General features: G+C 40.6%; 1 long non-coding RNA gene across 1 annotated transcript; it reads right to left on the reverse strand.

The window, feature by feature from the left end:
- Positions 1-1,079: 1,079 nt before the first annotated feature.
- LOC140253691 (uncharacterized) lies at positions 1,080-12,818 on the reverse strand. Its single transcript, XR_011903950.1, has 3 exons — positions 12,749-12,818; positions 1,288-1,331; positions 1,080-1,177 (listed from the first exon to the last, which is right to left on the reverse strand). It is a non-coding gene; the product is annotated as an uncharacterized lncRNA (long non-coding RNA).
- Positions 12,819-17,872: the final 5,054 nt, after the last annotated feature.

The following is a 17,872-nucleotide window of genomic DNA, read 5'->3' on the forward strand; positions in this document are numbered from 1 at the left end:
CGTGACAACAAGAGTAACAAGTATTGTGCATTCACTCTCATGCAGAGACAGATGTCAGCCTGTTATGACAGCAGCTAGTCCAGGAGCACTGCTCAGTGTGTACGGGAACTCAGCATGTATCAGATTCTAGCAGGAGACTGCCAGCAGCCCTGGCTTTTTCATGTATCTCTGTAATCTCTCTGAATGCAGTCTACACCAGAAGCACAGCTCTGAACGCAGCACTCATGTCACCTAACTCCGTGCGTCAGAGTGCAAAGTGCTGCCTTTCACTGTTCCCTGAGAGGATGCCAATGTACACGCACAACATCAGCACAGCAACACACCTGCCTCAGCCATACAATGCCCCTAATGCCTAAACCAAGAGTTTCAAACAACAAAACATTAAGTTTCAGGTGCATCAAAAGTATCTGGAAAATAGAATCACAGAATCCTTAAGAGTTGGGAAGGAGCTTTAAAGGTCATCTGGTCTGACTCCCCTGCAATCAACAGGAACACCACAGCTCCATCAGGAGCACAGAGCCTGACCCAGCCTGACCTTGGGGTGCCTCCAGGGATGGGGCATCCACCACTCTCCGGGCAATCTGTTCCATTGCCTCACCACCCTCACTGTCAATAACTTCTTCCTTATATTCAACCGAAATCCACCCTCTGTAAGCCTGAAACCGCTTGTCTTGCCATCCCAGATCCTGATGAACAAATCTTCCAAATAAAGGAAGAAAAAGAGATAAGTAAGAAGCAAGCAAAACATTTTCATACGTCAGTTTCACACTTCTGGTCTGAAAAACTATTTTCATTTTGAGTTATTATTTTTTTTTAAATTAAAGTTTGTTAGATTTCTGAAGATTAATTGAATCAAATGAAACCCCACCATTCCCAATGGTTTTTGGAGATGAGACAGAAGTTAAGCAACTGGGTGTCAATGAATATAAGTATTTGTAACTCAATCTGCAGCTTGATTTTTGATCACAGGCTCTGAAAGCATAATTCAGATCAGAAGCTGAGAACAGAACTCAAGACACCAGTAGTAGATACGGCTTTGTCAGTTAAGATTAAATGAAAAACAACGAAAATCTGAGCAAAATTACAGGAACAGGTTGAGTATTTATTTCCTTTCTCTATCCCACTTGCTACATTTGCCATTAGAAGAGATTGTTTTCATTCCCCGTTTCAGGTTTTGCTGTAGAGGAAAGCAGCAGAATGTTAATAACTGTTCAATGCGCCGAGTCTATACAGGGCTGTATACAATTGCTTTGACCTTTTCAGTATTCTACATCTTGAAGGACTCACCCTTTCAGGAATGCTCCAGCTTCCCCATTTACAATCTCACTCGGCTGTGGAGGAAGAGAGGTAACGTCCAGTTAGAACTGGAAGCACTGAGGGAAATGGTAAAAATACACTGCGAGACAATCTACTGAAGATGAAATATTCAATCCATTGCTGTGACGAAGATGGAAAAAGGAATAGAAAATACCATAACACAAATGTATTCTCTTGACAAAGTCAATAAGGGAAAAACATGCCTTGTTAGATTCCTCCACTTGTAACCTCCAAGACTTGGTTTGCGTCCCACAATAAAACCACCAGAACTCACAGCCTTCTGAAAATCTCCTCGTAAATCAGCCCAGACTTATGATAGCTTCCAAGAAAGTTAAGTTATTGCTCGCCGAAGAGGTAAGTAGGACAAAAAACACTCAAAGTCTTCATCTGACTGTTTTTTAGCAGGGTGCCATGCAGGAGGCGTAGCTCACTGTGCATCCCCATGTCTGCAGCCACACGGATACCCTGCCCAGTGTGACCTGGGCAGCATCAAAGCACTGTCATCCAAGTGCCATTACAGTACAGAAGTCAACATGTACTTTGTTATTTTGCATGCTCTTCAGTGCTGACAGACAAGTATCTTTCTTCCCAGTAGTAATTTCTACACAGCCACCAAGCAGCTATAAACGTTTTTGAGATCCCAGCTGAGATCTTTACACAGCATGCAAGTTAAACAAAGTTAGCTGGTTATTACTACATTAGAGCAACATGAGCAAGAGCTGTCATGGACTGAGGGTGCTCCTCTCACAGCTGACACTACCTCCAGAGCAGATCTGCAGGTCAGCATGTGGCTGAGCTCAGGGCGGCAGAAACTCCTGTGTGTGTGTTGGAGGACAGGTGAGGTCTGTATTACTGGAGCTGAACGAGGCAACCACGTTTGTGCCAGAGTCAGGCAGACACACAACATCTTTACCCTTTGCATGTTGTGTTAATAGCACTGAGGTATAAATAACTTGACCACTGCCACCTCTGATAACCCCTATGTCACGATCTTCTCTTCCTCATAACCTTTTGAGGAAAGGCAGTGAGCATTCCCTTGTCCACCAGTCTCTACAAAAAGCATGCACTCTTACTGCCCATACCCCACTGCCTGCCCTCCCCACCTGCTCCATGTTTCAGTATTAATGAATGGAGCTAAGTTAAGGCTCTATTGGTTTTTATCATGGGAATGTTTCCACCTCTAGGCCTGAGATGGGGCATTTAGGGATTGGGATCATTACTCATACACCTTCTGGGCACTCCCTTGTCCCTGCTGCTGCCCCGATACTAATCAAAGCTGGAATGTCAGCAGAACTATTCAGCTCATCCTGACGAATCACATCCCAAGAATGCTCTTAACATTCTGAAAGGAGCTGTATTTCATTATACATCTAGTATTCTTAATGCTTAACGTGCAGGCTTCAGCGTATAGCTGAGCGCCGTGCCTAATTAAGAGCATTTTCATCATCAACTGACAAACTGTCCAAGAAGTTCACTCCCTCCTACTTGAGATCTCCTGCTCTCCCATGTTAATTGGCCCATTTCTAAAGTCACCTTCTGAAAATACTACTATTCTCAACAACCGCTTCACAGTTCCTTACAGGAATTGTTTCTCTTTCAGTTAACATTGATCGTGACTATTTACATCTCAACTGTAGTCAATTTTCTGTTACAAAAGGTTTCAGTAACCTCCCCTGCACTCTTACTTTTTCCTGTCCTTCCTGTAGCCCAATGCAAGCGTTCATCTGGTTTCATCTGTTATTATATCCTCCTTTAAACTTTCACCCTCCATAGCCTGACAAACAAGACTCTCATCCCATTTTCAGAAATCACTTTGGTTTCCTCCTACCCATATACTTGCAACACTAAGAGCTGTATGCCTTAATGAAAGGTACAAACTACAGCAATTCAGAATAAAAAGGTAAAACAAAATTCAGCCTGCACCATAGGGTCATCTACTTCTCACCCCTCTCTCTGAGAGGACTTCACTTGCTGTCCTCTCCCTTCCCACACCACTGCTCATCTCGCTGTAGTATTTTCCTTTCAAAATGCCCAGCTGAGCCCCAGCTAATGCATTAGGTTCTATTCAGCTGGGCCTGTGACTTTTTCCTGCTGAGGCAGTCATTTAATTATCTGCTTTTTCTCCCTTACTTGCACGGTCTGTGACCATTGCAAAGTCATTAACGCACATAAGCACACGTAAGTGTCCAAAAATACACTTTTTTTTCACAGCATACATTTTATTTCTGAAAGCATATCTATTATCAACACACTGCCCGTATTATGATGATGCAACTCAGATCGTTCAGCTTTTCAGTCAGTCAATACTAAAATCAATACATATGTGACACTATGGCAGAGAAAGCCAAATGTTATATGAAAATGGACTGAATGTCAGATTTGTTTTGTTCCCGAGGTCAGCAATTTATACAATCTGTAATGAATGCAGCATCAAGATGTGAAAGGGAGATATTTTGATATCTCCTAATGTTTCCTGCCATTCCAGCTATGCTTTGTGGCTATAGCTCATTAAATACAAGAAAGCTGCTTTATAAAAATGACTGTTAACACAGAACTAACCCGATTCACACTTTCCACGTGCCAAAACCCACGAAATAAAAACAAAGCCCCCTTCCAGGCTCAGGTGAGAGAGGAGTGACAAGGCACAAGTGCTGTACTGACAGACATGAGGTGATGATGGCCACACGCCTCCCCTTTGGTTCTGCAGCTGCTCCTGCGTGCAGACATTTACCTGCTTCACCATGGAAAGGAAGGGGGGTGCCTACTGGGGGAAACAGAGCAGGGAAAAGCAGACTGCCAAAGAAATCTTGTCCTGCATTGAGCACAGAAGGCCAGGTCTGGGCAGCAGGGCTGGAGTGAGTGAAGCTGGCCACGGCACTACTGCTGAGGTAGACAAGGTGGCGGGAGCTACAGAGGGCAAACAAAGGAGGCAGATGGAAGGAGATGCTGCTGGCATCTCTGAGAGCATTGCAGCCATCCCATGCTGTTACATGGGCAGTCTAAAGGGGCTGAATAAGGCTATCTTAATAGGCAAATAACTTAATTAGCTGCAATTCCCTGCACTGAGACTTTTCATTTGCAAGGAACCTCCAGATGAAAAGATCTGGGAAGGACCTCTTAGGGACTGACTTGTGGGGTGGAGAAGGAACGGCTCAAATCAAGGTGATGAAACAAAATATTTGGTGAATTTCACCATTCCTGGAACCCTCTCTACCCTCTTCCTCAATAAACACAACCAAAACATCTGTAATACACAACCACCTGTTCTAAAACATTCCCTCAGCTTTCACTTACAATCAAAATTTCAGCTGCTATTGATTCTCTTCATTTCTTCCTACCATTGGGAAACCAAGTCCCACGGCAGAAGTAGTAATTCTGACTGAAGAAGAGATCTAGTTAGTGTAAACATGAGAGTTACAAAGGGGATTGATTTAAAAAGGAGAAGAAAAAAAACCAAGAAGGCCAAGTAACTTTTTTTTTGCCTCCTCACACTGAAATCAATTTATTCATGCAACCAGTCTTGCTGCACGTTCATCTTTTGCTGCTGCAAAACAAACAACCAAAAAACTAACTCAAAAAGAGGACTAACAGTTCACCGCGGCCTCATGCAGTTCACTTCTGTAGGCGGATAGAAAAACGAGAAGACTTGATGCTTCACAAGTAGCGTTTGTCACGTTACCTCTGTCCCAATGGATGTAAAGCAGAAGATTCTAACGATGGCCTGGTGATTCCAACTTTTCAAGAAGCCAGTTTCAGAATGGTTTTTACACCTTAGCATACACAGTTGTTGTCACCCTACTTACAAGCGTAACTGACTTTCCCAGGTCACTCTATTCTTTTCTATAAACTTTACACCATGTCAGGTATGACAGTTTGTTCAAAAGGATAATTTGAGACGTCAATGTGTTTTCCAGTTTTGAGAGTGTAAACTGTAAATAATTAAAGAGAAGACTGAGAAACTTGAATTCTACATCTGCTTGATTTACTTGCTAATATTGCTAATGCATTTTCCTTATACTTTATATTAACATAATGCGCACTATCTCAACCTCCCAAATTATGATTAAGACGTTTCATCTGCAAAGTCTCAGGTAATTATCAAGGAAATGATTATCTCTTGTCCCTTTCTTCCCAACTTCTTGTTTATTTCAGGATAAGCTGAACATACTTTAATCTTGGAAGTAACTCTCCCTTAAATCCTTTTTAGGGTGTTGTGTAGAGGTGGCTTTCACTCAGTAGATTGACTTGGATGTTGCTTTATAATGTAGTACACTAAATGAACACTTTTTGACATGTCATTTAAAAAACAAACTGAAACTAACAGTGACTACACTTCAAACATGAAATGCAGGGCCAACAAAGCAAAGCGACTATATTGTGGTTCATCAGCCTGTGACATTATGACACGGTGCCGCAATTTTGGCTGATGACATCATGCAAGATGTGGCTTGTCGCACAATTCAGCGATTACCTTGTGTGACTAGTCAATGGCCTGAACACAAAGCCACTCAAAGGTTCATTTTAATCACTGCAGGCTAAGTTACCACTGGGGATGAGTTGAAGTAGAGCAACAATGACATGCACAGCTGTAATAAACAAGTTACCAAATGCCATTTTGTATTCAGTATTAGCACAAGCTTCTCAACATTTCCCAAATTGCCAGTTCCACATCGCCATCTTCCAGGCTTACCATACCTCAGGAAACTTCACGTGTAATAAAATTAGTATCTTAAGAATTCAGGTTATGCGATAACAGTTGGGAATACAGGAAATAGGATGTCTGATATTCTAACTGGAAGCTAGTCATTCAAAATGTATTTGCTTAACTACATATAATAATAAAACAAACTACTTAGCTGCTTGCAACACCTACTGAAGAAATGACACAACACCTTTTAAAACTCTAACACAAAAAGGAAGCTGTTGAAGCAATTACTGGCTCAAGGTAACTTCAGAAAGAATTTCTTCTGATCTCCAGCATCTCTTACATCGTCTTTGTGAAACTCTAAATATTTCTAAAATAGCACATCAGCTACTCCTGCTTACAAGAATTCAACTCACATGACAGACAAACACTTTCAGTGGCTTACTGAAAGCTGAAAAATTAAAGCATCTTGCTAACATGGGCGTGCATACCTATGAAGAGCACTTCTATGGGATATGTATTCTCCTAGTAAATCAAAGGACATAGTAAAGCAGATAGATTCTAGAGCACAAAGCAAGACAGTGCAGTGAAAAGTATCATTGGTGCAAAGCACACTGTTTTCCCAAACTATTAGTGCTGAAGAAAGACACTAGGCACATAAGACTTCAATAGAAAGAACCCTGTAAGTCATCATCCAAGCCTTAATACCTATTCTGTGTTTCATTTTAATTCTTTGAGTGAAATCCAAGTGATGAAAGCTCAAAGGGACAATTTCCGTTGTCTACAAAAGTGTCCAACCCCCCCCATCACCATTAATCTGGAATGTAATTCACCATCATTACAATTCAGAATAACCTGTGAGGAAATGGGAACAAATCCTGTGAATAGATTTCTTAAACTATGACATACTTTCACCATATTCATTGCAGTAACATTAATATTCTGAGAGGACAGTACAAATAAAGTGGATGAGGAATAAGAGAGAAAAGGACAGGTGAGAAGCTTCACAGTTAATATTTTTCACTACTTTTCATGTGTTGAGACAGTGAATTGTTAGAAATACTCAGCAAGCAGTTATCCGTGAAGTTTATTTAATTGCCTGCGAACAAGAAATGCCAAAAAAAAAGGTTCTTTCTAATGATGACTTTTTTTTTTCCTTAAGTGAATAGTGAAGAAAATAGATAGAAAATAGCCTGAAATATTCAGACAGAATTTTAAAGACTTCTAGGGCAATACAGAGCAGAGTTCCACCCCAAATGGGCAACAACAAGCACTGAGAGTGATCAGACACTTTAGAACATAAGTTATCATCACCCACACCAAATAGATGCTTCCAGCCACCACTGGGATATTATCATCAACAGAAATCACCATGAGTCCTCACATAACCTGAATGTTGCCTTTATGATATTACTGGTGACATGAGAGTGAAATACAAGATAATTTAGTGACTGAGTTTGAGCCTGGTACAAACACTGGTGGAAGAAGTAAGAATCACCAGTGACTGAACCACTGGGCGGAGATGTCCTGGTTGGTTTGGTAAGCTGGGGATAAGCAGACAACCACCAAATATTAAATTAAGGGAGGATTAAAGAAAAAGGATGCCTGGCTTCCAAAATGGAAGATTCAATCTGGGGAAGCAACACCTTCAGAAAGGGAAAAGATGTTGAAAGAAGACAGAATTTCTGTATCTGTATTCAGATGAATGCCAATCCAAAATCTGAAATGAAATCTGCTCAGACGCATTTACAATATTAGATTAAAAACAAATATTTTGCCTTTACGTTCTTCATCTTTTCATGTTTAACCTTGTTCTAATGTAAAGTCAGACTCAAAATACAACACACAATCCTCACCCACCTGCCCCATCCTATCACTTCCTTTTCATCTAAACTATTCACTACATCTATCCTAGACTCACAAACAGTTTTAGTACTATAAACTCATTTCAATTGATAAACTCTTCAGATGGAGCATACTGCTGTGTACTATTCACACATTTTATTTTATTGAAAGGAAGGTAAGCATATGGGGACCAAAGCATGGGTCTGAGATGGGAAGAGAGCTTTGAGAATGGGCTCTTGATTCTAGAAGAGCAGCTGATGTTCCCCCATAAAAATGTCAGGGAAGAGCAGACAACAACATTAATGTAATAGACTTGCTGGAAATGGCTTTCTTTCCTCCACAGCACACATCTGTTTAAGAACACAAAGCAACCACTTCACTTGTATTTGAATTCACCGAGAGAAAATCTGCGGGTGACCTGAGATTCCTCTCTGCTTGTTCCACTCTTTGCTTTCTTCTTCTATTTATATATGTATATTTTTAAATGCGTGTGTTCCTGTACAATCAGAAGAATTCTTTTCTTCTCATTCCCTGTTGCTACCATACTCTACTGATTGAATTATTTGATCATTACACTTTGTTCCCCTTGTATTCCTAGCACTGGGCTCTTTCCTTAGGATCCTCCTTTCTTGCTAAGTTCATCTCCTCCTCTCTCTACTCCTGAAACCTCTTCACTCAACATTTCATCTTCCCTGCTTATCACCCGGTCCTTTTCAAGGGCTCCAACTCTTTGTAGGAAGGATTGAACCAAGCACCCTGGCCCCACAAGGTTCTTTCTATTTGCCTGTTCTTCTGGCTTGTGTGCCCTTTGGTTGCTTCCAGCAGTACTCCATCGTCACCTTTCCCACGTGCTACCCAGGAGTGAAAGGGTAAAACCTCCAAGATACTCTTTGAATTCTTAATGCCTTTGTATTCAGGCAACAGTTCTGAAACATTTGTTTCTGAGATGCTGAGCACCCTTCTGTTCCTCTAAATAAGGAAGCAGTCAATTTCTTGCTCATGGAATGGAATGAATGTAAAGGGAAGACAATTCTATTTTTATGAGTGAAGCAGAATTTCCAGCATATGAATTACAACTGCAGTAATATGCCTTTTTCCCCCCCATACTTTTATGAAGTGACATTTGTTCCTGGCTAGAGAAATACATTATCTAGACAAAAAGATGAGGCATTCTCAGCATCAGTCTGAACATCTTTCTTACAGGTTGTCAGGAAAACAGGAGTGAGGACACAATCCTCATGCAGACAAGGAGGTCAGTTCTTTCTTCGCTGCCATTTCACCTCAGTCAGCAGGCAAAATGTATTCTCACAACAGACTCCTTCAGTTTCTTTCCTAACTTCCCTTGAGTCCCACTGTCAGTAGAATAGAAGCTGCCAAGGATATAATAGAAGCAAGGTGAAGTTCTGAACAGCAAATCTGTCATGGAGGATTCAGTATAGAAGATGCCATTCAGACTGAGGTAAATCATATTACAACCCAAAACAATTTAAGGAGGCTACATTCCAGCCACTACTGAGGTAGTAACATAGAGATGGCTTTGACAGAATGCAATTACAGAGCAATGGGAAAAAAGAAACTGAGTCTTGAAATCTAGAATAGGTATAGCAATTCAGAAGAAGCAAGTGGGATAGGAAAACCCTTTCTACCTCCTCTCCATTCCAGCTCTGATGCAGGAAAGTTTGGATGTATTTAGTTGTCACACCTGTGGCAAACAAAACACTGCAATCACAAACCACATACACCGCATTCTGTATCAAAAGAAATAGATTTTAAAATTATTTCTGCTTGGTGATTGTTGCCTGCTGTGTTTTAGTATCCAGAGGATCTCTCTGAGATGGCATCCAGCTGTATTAGACATGGACTAATGGGTAGTTTCTAACCTATAGCACTTAGAAGGCTGAAAAAAAATCACGGAGACAATGTGATCTACATGGTGGTTTTGTTGTTTTCAGAGCAGAAACCACAGGACAGACAAAACCTGTTAATTATGACTCCACATTTCCCAACAGTATATTTGCACAAAGTTGAAGAAAAACAAATCTGCTCTGTGTGATGGTGGTAGAACTTTGCAAATAAGACTTCCAAACTCTTGGCTCACAAGGGTTCTGTTTTCAAGTACTTGGCCATGTTTGCAGATGAACACCCCCAAGTTGGCTGTAGTATTAACCCCCTCCTACACAGAGACAAGCAAACAAAAAAACCCTGGCATAAAAGCAGCTGACCTCCCAGAAAATACACCGAGCCATTAAACTGGAAAAATCAACTAAGAACCACCTGAACTTCCCATGGGAAAAGGCCATTCAGCTTAATAGGCTTTAGTAATGATTTCTTTAGGAATTTAGAATTACTCCTTCAATTTTTAATTACAAGAAATACAGAGATGTCAGATCTGCAGGTAATAGAAATTCACAGCTAGAAAATATCAATTTTTCAGTTCATTTAGAAGTTTGTCCCAAATCTCTTCAAGCTATATGTGACCTTCCCACTGCTGACATACAGCTCCAGGACAGCAACGTGCTATTGTCATTTTAAAACTCTGCTGATAGCATAAGCTACCCAGTGAAAGACAGTCAATACCAAATCTGCAAGGAAAGTTTTTGGGCTTTTTCTGTGCGTCATAAATACTTTTGAAACGTTTCCCTCGATGTACATCTTATTGATCATTTCACTAAAAGCGCTCCAATCTGAAACATCATATGACAGCAAATTAGGCATGTTTGCTATTAAAAAGAGCCATCAGAAACTCTTCAGGTGATGGAGAATCTGTGGCACTGTAGAGTTGTAGAAATTGGGCTGCTGTTGGCACATCATCTGACTCTTTTTCCGCTCAGAATCAGCTGCCTTGCATCATTTTCCTGTCCAGTGTTCTGAAAGGTCAGTAGCATCCTCAGACCATCTACCTCTAGATAAATCATTGAAATATTGAATTTTCCTCACCACTGAAATACTGCACTTGTTTCAAGACTTCCATTTCTAGAGAGAAGGACGTGCTGTTGTGGTACTTTTTTCAGCTGAATTACAGAATCAGCTACCATTAAGTTTTTCCTGCATTTTCAGTTACTTAACACAGCCTGTGACTCGCTGTTTCCAGATTAACAAAGAAAGTTCCTTCACTTTGACTGTATGGCATAGGTCAGCCTCGCAGTTCCCCTTCTGTTTTGCCAGCATCCTGATGTAGAAGAACCAAACCCCCAGAGTAATCTAACTTCTCAGGTACACAGACGCAGTATCACCTAGATGTAACTACATGAACCAGAACAGGCTGCACAAAATTATCTGGAAGTCCACGAATTTTGGTCATCTGCATATTTACCAGCAATACCTTCATTCTTTATTCACAAAACACGAATACAAATAGTATGCGGCATGAAGAACAAATCTCTTAATGGGATGCCATGCATCATTCAGCTGCATACTTCATAACTGCCTAAATTTGTTGTGTCAGCGCAATTACTTTTATCATCTAAACTTGTAATCGTATGAAAAATTATGCCACGCTTATGAGAAAGTATATTTTTTTTTCCACAGAACTTTTGAGTGGCATTAATTATGCTCTCCTGCTGTTTCCAAGGAGAATTTTAATATTAAAATGTTGGTACTTTCCATTTTGGATGAATGTTTCAACCAGCAGTGATCTGAAGCCCTACTATGCCAGCAAAGCCCTGGAAGCAAAAACAACATTCACTGTGTATAAATGGCAATATCCACTTCGATTTAACAGTAGGGACCAAGTACTTACAATGACACATTATCTACACACATTCTGTAGACTCACTTCTGCAGGTTTCCCTAACCAATGCACAAAAATCTTTTAAAATACACCTATCTAACAAAAGATGCTGCTAAATTTCCTGCCTGAGAACTCTTCTGCAGGCAAAACATAAGGCATTTGCCATTACTGTTATTCAAAGAAATGAACTGTACTGGTTAGAGATTCGTGACAGATATTGCTGCAGTAACATCCCTACAGCTCAGCGTTTCCTCACTATCACAAGTCCATTCACTTTACAATACAGCTACTGCAGACACTTGGAAATGCTGCAAGGAAACCACTGGGCTTTCATCTGACATTGGCCTGGGGTAGAGTTCTGGTATATTTTCCCCTAAAAGGAAACCATCAGACCATTGGGAAGTACTTGCCAAATTACCTTTACTACTACAGACAATCAGAAGAAGCTTTTAAAAATGGCTCCAGTTCTCAAAATGATATAATGTATTGTTTTAACTGGAACACCTGACAACCAATGATTTGAAAGTTTTCTTCTGTGAAACAAGCCCAAGGCAGTGGAGGAAGGGTGAAGAAAGAGTGGAGAAAGAACAAGGTCCTGGAATTGATAAATAAACCCCTATTAAATTGAGGAAAAAAAAAAAAAAAAAAAAAAAAAAAAAGAAAAAGTGGTAAAAAGTGAACATTCTTTTTGAATGCATGTTTAACTTTAACCCACCGTGGCATCTACTGAAACAAGAGAGGCGTGAGCTAAAAAACACAAACATTGGACTAGCGTGCAGAGTACTGCACATAGACTTACATTCAGAAATAGGAAATCTCTTCAAAGGGGAAGGAAGTGCACCTTTCTAAAGGAAGACACTTTTGCTTTATTTCTGATACTGTTGTCTACCTAACTTCTGAAAACTTCTTATCTCCCACCCATTGTTTCTTAAAGCTGGATACTTGAAAGTTGCACACATCCAGCAACCTCCTCCTCCAGACGTATTCCTTTCTGCTCACATTCCTGCTATTCTTTCCACTGTTATCACCATTTTCCTCTAGTCATCAGCCTAAATAAATAAATAAATAATTTCACAACAAACTCTTCTTTCTCATCCTAAACATGACATTTTTTGGGGGGCACCTGTAAGGCGGAATAATACAAAAGATGGCAATAAAACCAGAAGGATGGTGATAGATATCCAAAAGGTTATATATAGGAAAAAACTCACCAATACGGATGCCTTCAATCTGGCTGGAAAACGCTGAGGCTGGCTATCCAATCCCCATGGAGGAGAGATCTCAAAGTGATGCTGCCTTAGTGGTGGTCAGCCCTTAAATGAAGTCTAGGAGAGGTGGACTCAAGCTCCACCCCTTCCGGGAGTACAGCTGAATTACCCTCACCTGTGCACCCACAGCTGACCAACACTTGCCTCAGCTGATTAATCAGAGGTTCAGGCTGCGATTACCAGTTTCCCATACAGTACCCTTATCAAAAGACAATGGTTGGTGGCTACTTGATTTTAGTTAATCATCATCTAATAAGGCTGAACTGTAATACAAAGGAGCAGAGCTTATTAATTAATCTCACTATTACTTGGTGCATCCCAGTATTTTTCAACCTATCCATACAAACTAGAGAGAGAAAGCTGGCCTTACCAAATATTCATGCGTGGAACTGGAAGTTCATGATTGAGTAAGAGATTTCACTTGCCTGTCTCTTAAGTTACTGTACTAAAATGCAGATGCTAAACACTTCTCTGTAGTAGAGACTGGAATGTCTATTAGAGCCTTTGTTTTAGTCTGTTTCCCATATATATATATGTATATATATATAAAATGCTGTGTACAAATGGCTAAGTACATCCAAGTTATTTAAAATAACCTGCCTACAGCACTGGAGTATTTGGGACGCATCAGATTCAGGAGACCAAAGTTAATAAAAATACGCATAATAAAATTCTTCCAAACAACTCCAAGAAACATCAGCTGGATGAGTCAGTTGCAGGGCAACACCAGCAGAAAAGCCAAACTTACAGTCAGTTACCAACGATTCATGTCATAATGAAAACTATATTAGCACAGCTTTAATAACCAGAAAGACCAAGAGATTTAAAGGAATGGGATTAGGATTCAAAGTCTTGAGGAGCGCTCTGAAAGGTAGATTGAAAAAGGACTGAGAACTACTATACCTGAGAAAGACCAATCATCTGATAAAACAGACACCAAGGAGCAACTGGTAAAGAAACAGGTTTTCAGAAATGAACCTGTCACTAGCCTTAATGAAGTGAAAAGGAGTCAAAAGCCTCACTCCTAAGGGAAAATATGTTCCGATAACTACAACTTACGCTACATGTTAGCTAATCCTTCCACTGTATTTAGGAGTGATGAATCCTGTGTAAGCATGCTGTGTCTGGCTTTACATCCTGCACACGCACAATTGAGCTGAGTCAAAACAAACCAAAGAGAAAGGCCAAAAACTTAGACATCAGGACTTATGTGGAAGGTTTGAAAGTAATGGAGTTGCTTACGCTGAAGAAGAAAAGGCACATTCAAGAATGCTAGCTGCATACAGATCAAGACAATAAGAGGAAACAGCAAACATGAATAACCTCTTTCCCACAACCAGAAGCAAAGGACAAGAACTGGCTGACATCAAAGAGAGGAAGAAAAGCTCTTGTTAGATAGTGGAGTGGTATCTTTAACTGCATTGACAGTAAAGCACCAGACTAGTAATGGTGCAGAGACTAGAATTTCCACCATTGTCTTGAGTCAGGAGGTCTCACATGGAGGTGACTTAAATAAACAACCCCACAACCTCTTATTTTGGAAGTGCTATTCTATGACTGCATTAACTTGTACATCAAAAGCAGTTTAAAGGAGAGGCGAAAATAAATCAGTCAAATATCTCTGCTTCCACAGCAATGCAAGAGCACTTCATTTTCACAGTTTCCTCTTAATATTTTCTGCCTTTACAGAGCAGCCTCCCAAAGCTAAGTCTATAAATTACACGGGATTAAATGCGCTCCAGATTAGTGTATGTATTTTTAGAACAGAGGTCTCCATAGTTCTGGATTCTAGAGAAGTGGTATCAGATAAATACTTCAAAAAATTTAATGACAAAGAAGCATTCTCTTGTTTATATGCTAAATCATGAGAAAGACAGCTACATATGGCATCCAAGAGAACTGAATTAATTAAGTTTCTTGTTTTGACATATTACTGGTGTGAAAAGAAGGAACCAGGATCTTTACAGGAAATAATTTGAAGTCAAGAGCTGCCCACCACTAAGAACTCAATCCCGCTGCCATCGTATTCCCAGCACCTCCTTTGAAGCTTTCATTCACCTCTGAAATGCCTACATCAAAGTTTTTATCTTAATAGACCTTCCTCAATTATTCTGAAACTTAGTAAATAGAATCACTGTTCTCCTTCCATCAGCTCAGCGCAGAGACTGGCAAAACTGTGGCACAGCGGGAGTTTAAGGGTTGCTGAAACAAAATTACTATTATAATGATGATTACTTCACTCCTATGTCTTTTAACAAAATGAACGTTCAGAAAGGCTGACGATCCTTGAAATTTCTTGCTTTACTGTTATCTGAGTTACCAAAATGATCTGAGTGTGCGGTCATTTTTCATTACTGCTCATATACAAAACATACGTCTGAAGTCAAATTTGCAGGAGAAAAAACAAACGCCAGTTGGGAATTTCAATACACCAAGACATCTTGGCTGACAGCTAAGTGGAGGCAGAGGTGCATGGATTTTCAGAACCAAGTGCTTCTTGCAGCTCTCATCTTCAAAATGAAAGCAATCTTAGAGTTAAGTACTGAGTACTGGGAGGAAGTTTCAAGCAAAAGTGTTGAATGCCCCATCACACAGCCAGGGGGTAACCAACATCTCATTTACTAGGGCCACAGTCAACCTCCGAGAGAGGGATTCAACATGCTTTGGCTGCCCAGGTTCACTCCTCCTCACCTCTCCACAGTGCCTCCTTCCACCCCCGATGACACTCTGCACCTCATTGCTTTCCTATTGGAGCACTGATGCTGAGCTGCATTCTCTTAGTAATGGCAGTGACCAAACGTGGCACTCACAAACCACTGTTTGTTGTGGCCAGCACCCTGCCTGATTCTGCTCTGCCTCTGACTTCCTGTTTAATGCCCAAGGTGGTGATTTTTTCCACTTCCTAAGCCTCCAGGGAAGTCTTAACATGGAGACACAGCACATGTCAACATGGCTCAGAACCTCCATCTTCACAAGTGAATTGCTGATTAATTAGCTGAGACAGACATCAGCCTCAGTGCTGTAATGAGCAGACACGTTTTTGACCCACAGACCTTCCCAAAGCACTTCACATACCTACAGGCCAGGGACTTACTGTGATTTCATGCAGCGAACGTCAATAAAGATAATCATCTACCAAGAACTGTCACGTAACAATCCTCAACGTAATGCACTCATTTCTGACCCCAGTCAGAAACAAGCTTTGAATAGTTGCATCTTCACTAAATTTTAAGAACAAATTACAAGCATGTACATATCTGTTAAAAGAGTCGTGAAAAATACAAAGGGTTATTGAGTACTGACAACAAAAAACGTCAATGCTGATCTCAATAAAAACAAAAATGAACACTGAAGTTGGAAAAAGAATACTTAAATATAACGGCAGAGGCTTTAAGTCTTGAATATTGGAGCATATGGTGAGAGTATTTCAAATTAACTTAAAACTACACATGGCACTGGCAAGGGGAATTGTCAGAATGGCACATCCCTGCATACAATGTGCCCATAGTCAAGATACCTTCACTTTTTATTTTCTCCATGAAACCAAAGAGACAAAAGAGAATTAATACGCTGTTGTGAAAGACAGAAGTTGCACTTCAAAACACAGCCCTCTTCTCAATGCCTGCAACAGCTGACTTCCTGGAGTGTTCCATTTGCCTTAAAGTGAGAATTCATCTGAAGAATTAAGAGCCCTCAGTATAATCTTTTCATCTTTTTACCCTGCTGCCTGGGTTTGGGCTTCAGCAGTAAACTCACACGCTTGAACTCAAATACCGTTTCTGCTCTTTCTGTGTTGCAGGCTTCACTCTTCTCAGCATTCAGGTGTCTGCTTATTTCTCATGCTCAACAGCACCCTGGGTTTCTGTGATTTAGAAACTAAATGCTTTCTGTTGTGGTTTGTGTTTTCTAATACTACAGTTAAGCAATTCCACAACAACAAAAAAAAAACAAACCCAAAACCAAAGCCAGCAAACAAGGACAGAATTAACATCAAAAACAAAGCAAGAAATGGGAATAGCTGCAACTATCTGGCCTGAAATACTCAATGGGTGCTCCCAGAGCTTAGGACAGTAGGCCATAATCTCATGGAAACATTTAGAGTGGTTGAGCACAAAGATCACTGGCCCCACTCTCTGATCCTATGGGCACATTCTCTCACTGCCATGCCCATTTGGTGTTTTTGGCTCTTACATCTGTGCCACTGATGCCTTCTTCTCGTTCCTTTCAGGCACTTCTAGAACTTATTTATCTTTCTTTCCCCTTCCTTCCTTCCCTCACTGTTGCTGTAAGAGCTCATAAAGCACTGGGACTGAGATGGGAAGAAGCAGCAGCAGAAGTATCAAAATGATGAGTGAAAGAAAAGCACTTGGTTACTCCTGCCTCGATGCAGTAAGAGCACCAGAAGCAAGCTTAGCAAGAGGCTCCCAGGGCTCACCTCTATTACACTGCTTGAAGACTGTCAGTCCTGCAGAAGGGAGCACAGCAGCAGCTATTCAGCTAGATCAAGCCCTATATCTTCACTGCCTATTTAGAAGATTATTTATTGCTCTGGCCGAAAAGTACCATTACACCATCTAATCCCTTACTGCAGAAACATCCGCAGGTGCTCAAGGCAAGGCTGGGCGGTATGAAGGTCAACTTAATAGAATAGTATGCAATGTTTTCCAGGCTTTGGCTGTTACATTTACAGTACTGATTGGCTATTAATCTTAAAAGCAATTCATCTTTCTCATCCTTATTGATTAAAACACGTAGAGCACCAGATGGTGACATCGTTATTGACCTTGAAAACTTTGTTGCGGTCATCAAACAGGCAGAATGTGCCTCACATTTGTCTCCTGTTGTTTTGTCAGAAAGCTCCAACTGACTCCTACATTTCCTTTCAAAATTCTGATTTTCCATGATAACATGCAAGAAGAATTAGAGCGGCTGGTGCAGCACAACCAGAGCAGCACATGCGGTTAGAATCCCCCTGCTGCATTTCCAGGTGAGCACTCCTGTGAACTTATACTGCCTTGAAATAAATGGAATTGCCTGCTGTGTCAGAGATCTTTATCTCTAAGGAGC

The sequence above is a fragment of the Excalfactoria chinensis genome, chromosome 6, assembly GCF_039878825.1.
Source record: "Excalfactoria chinensis isolate bCotChi1 chromosome 6, bCotChi1.hap2, whole genome shotgun sequence".
NCBI classification, from domain to species: domain Eukaryota; kingdom Metazoa; phylum Chordata; class Aves; order Galliformes; family Phasianidae; genus Excalfactoria; species Excalfactoria chinensis.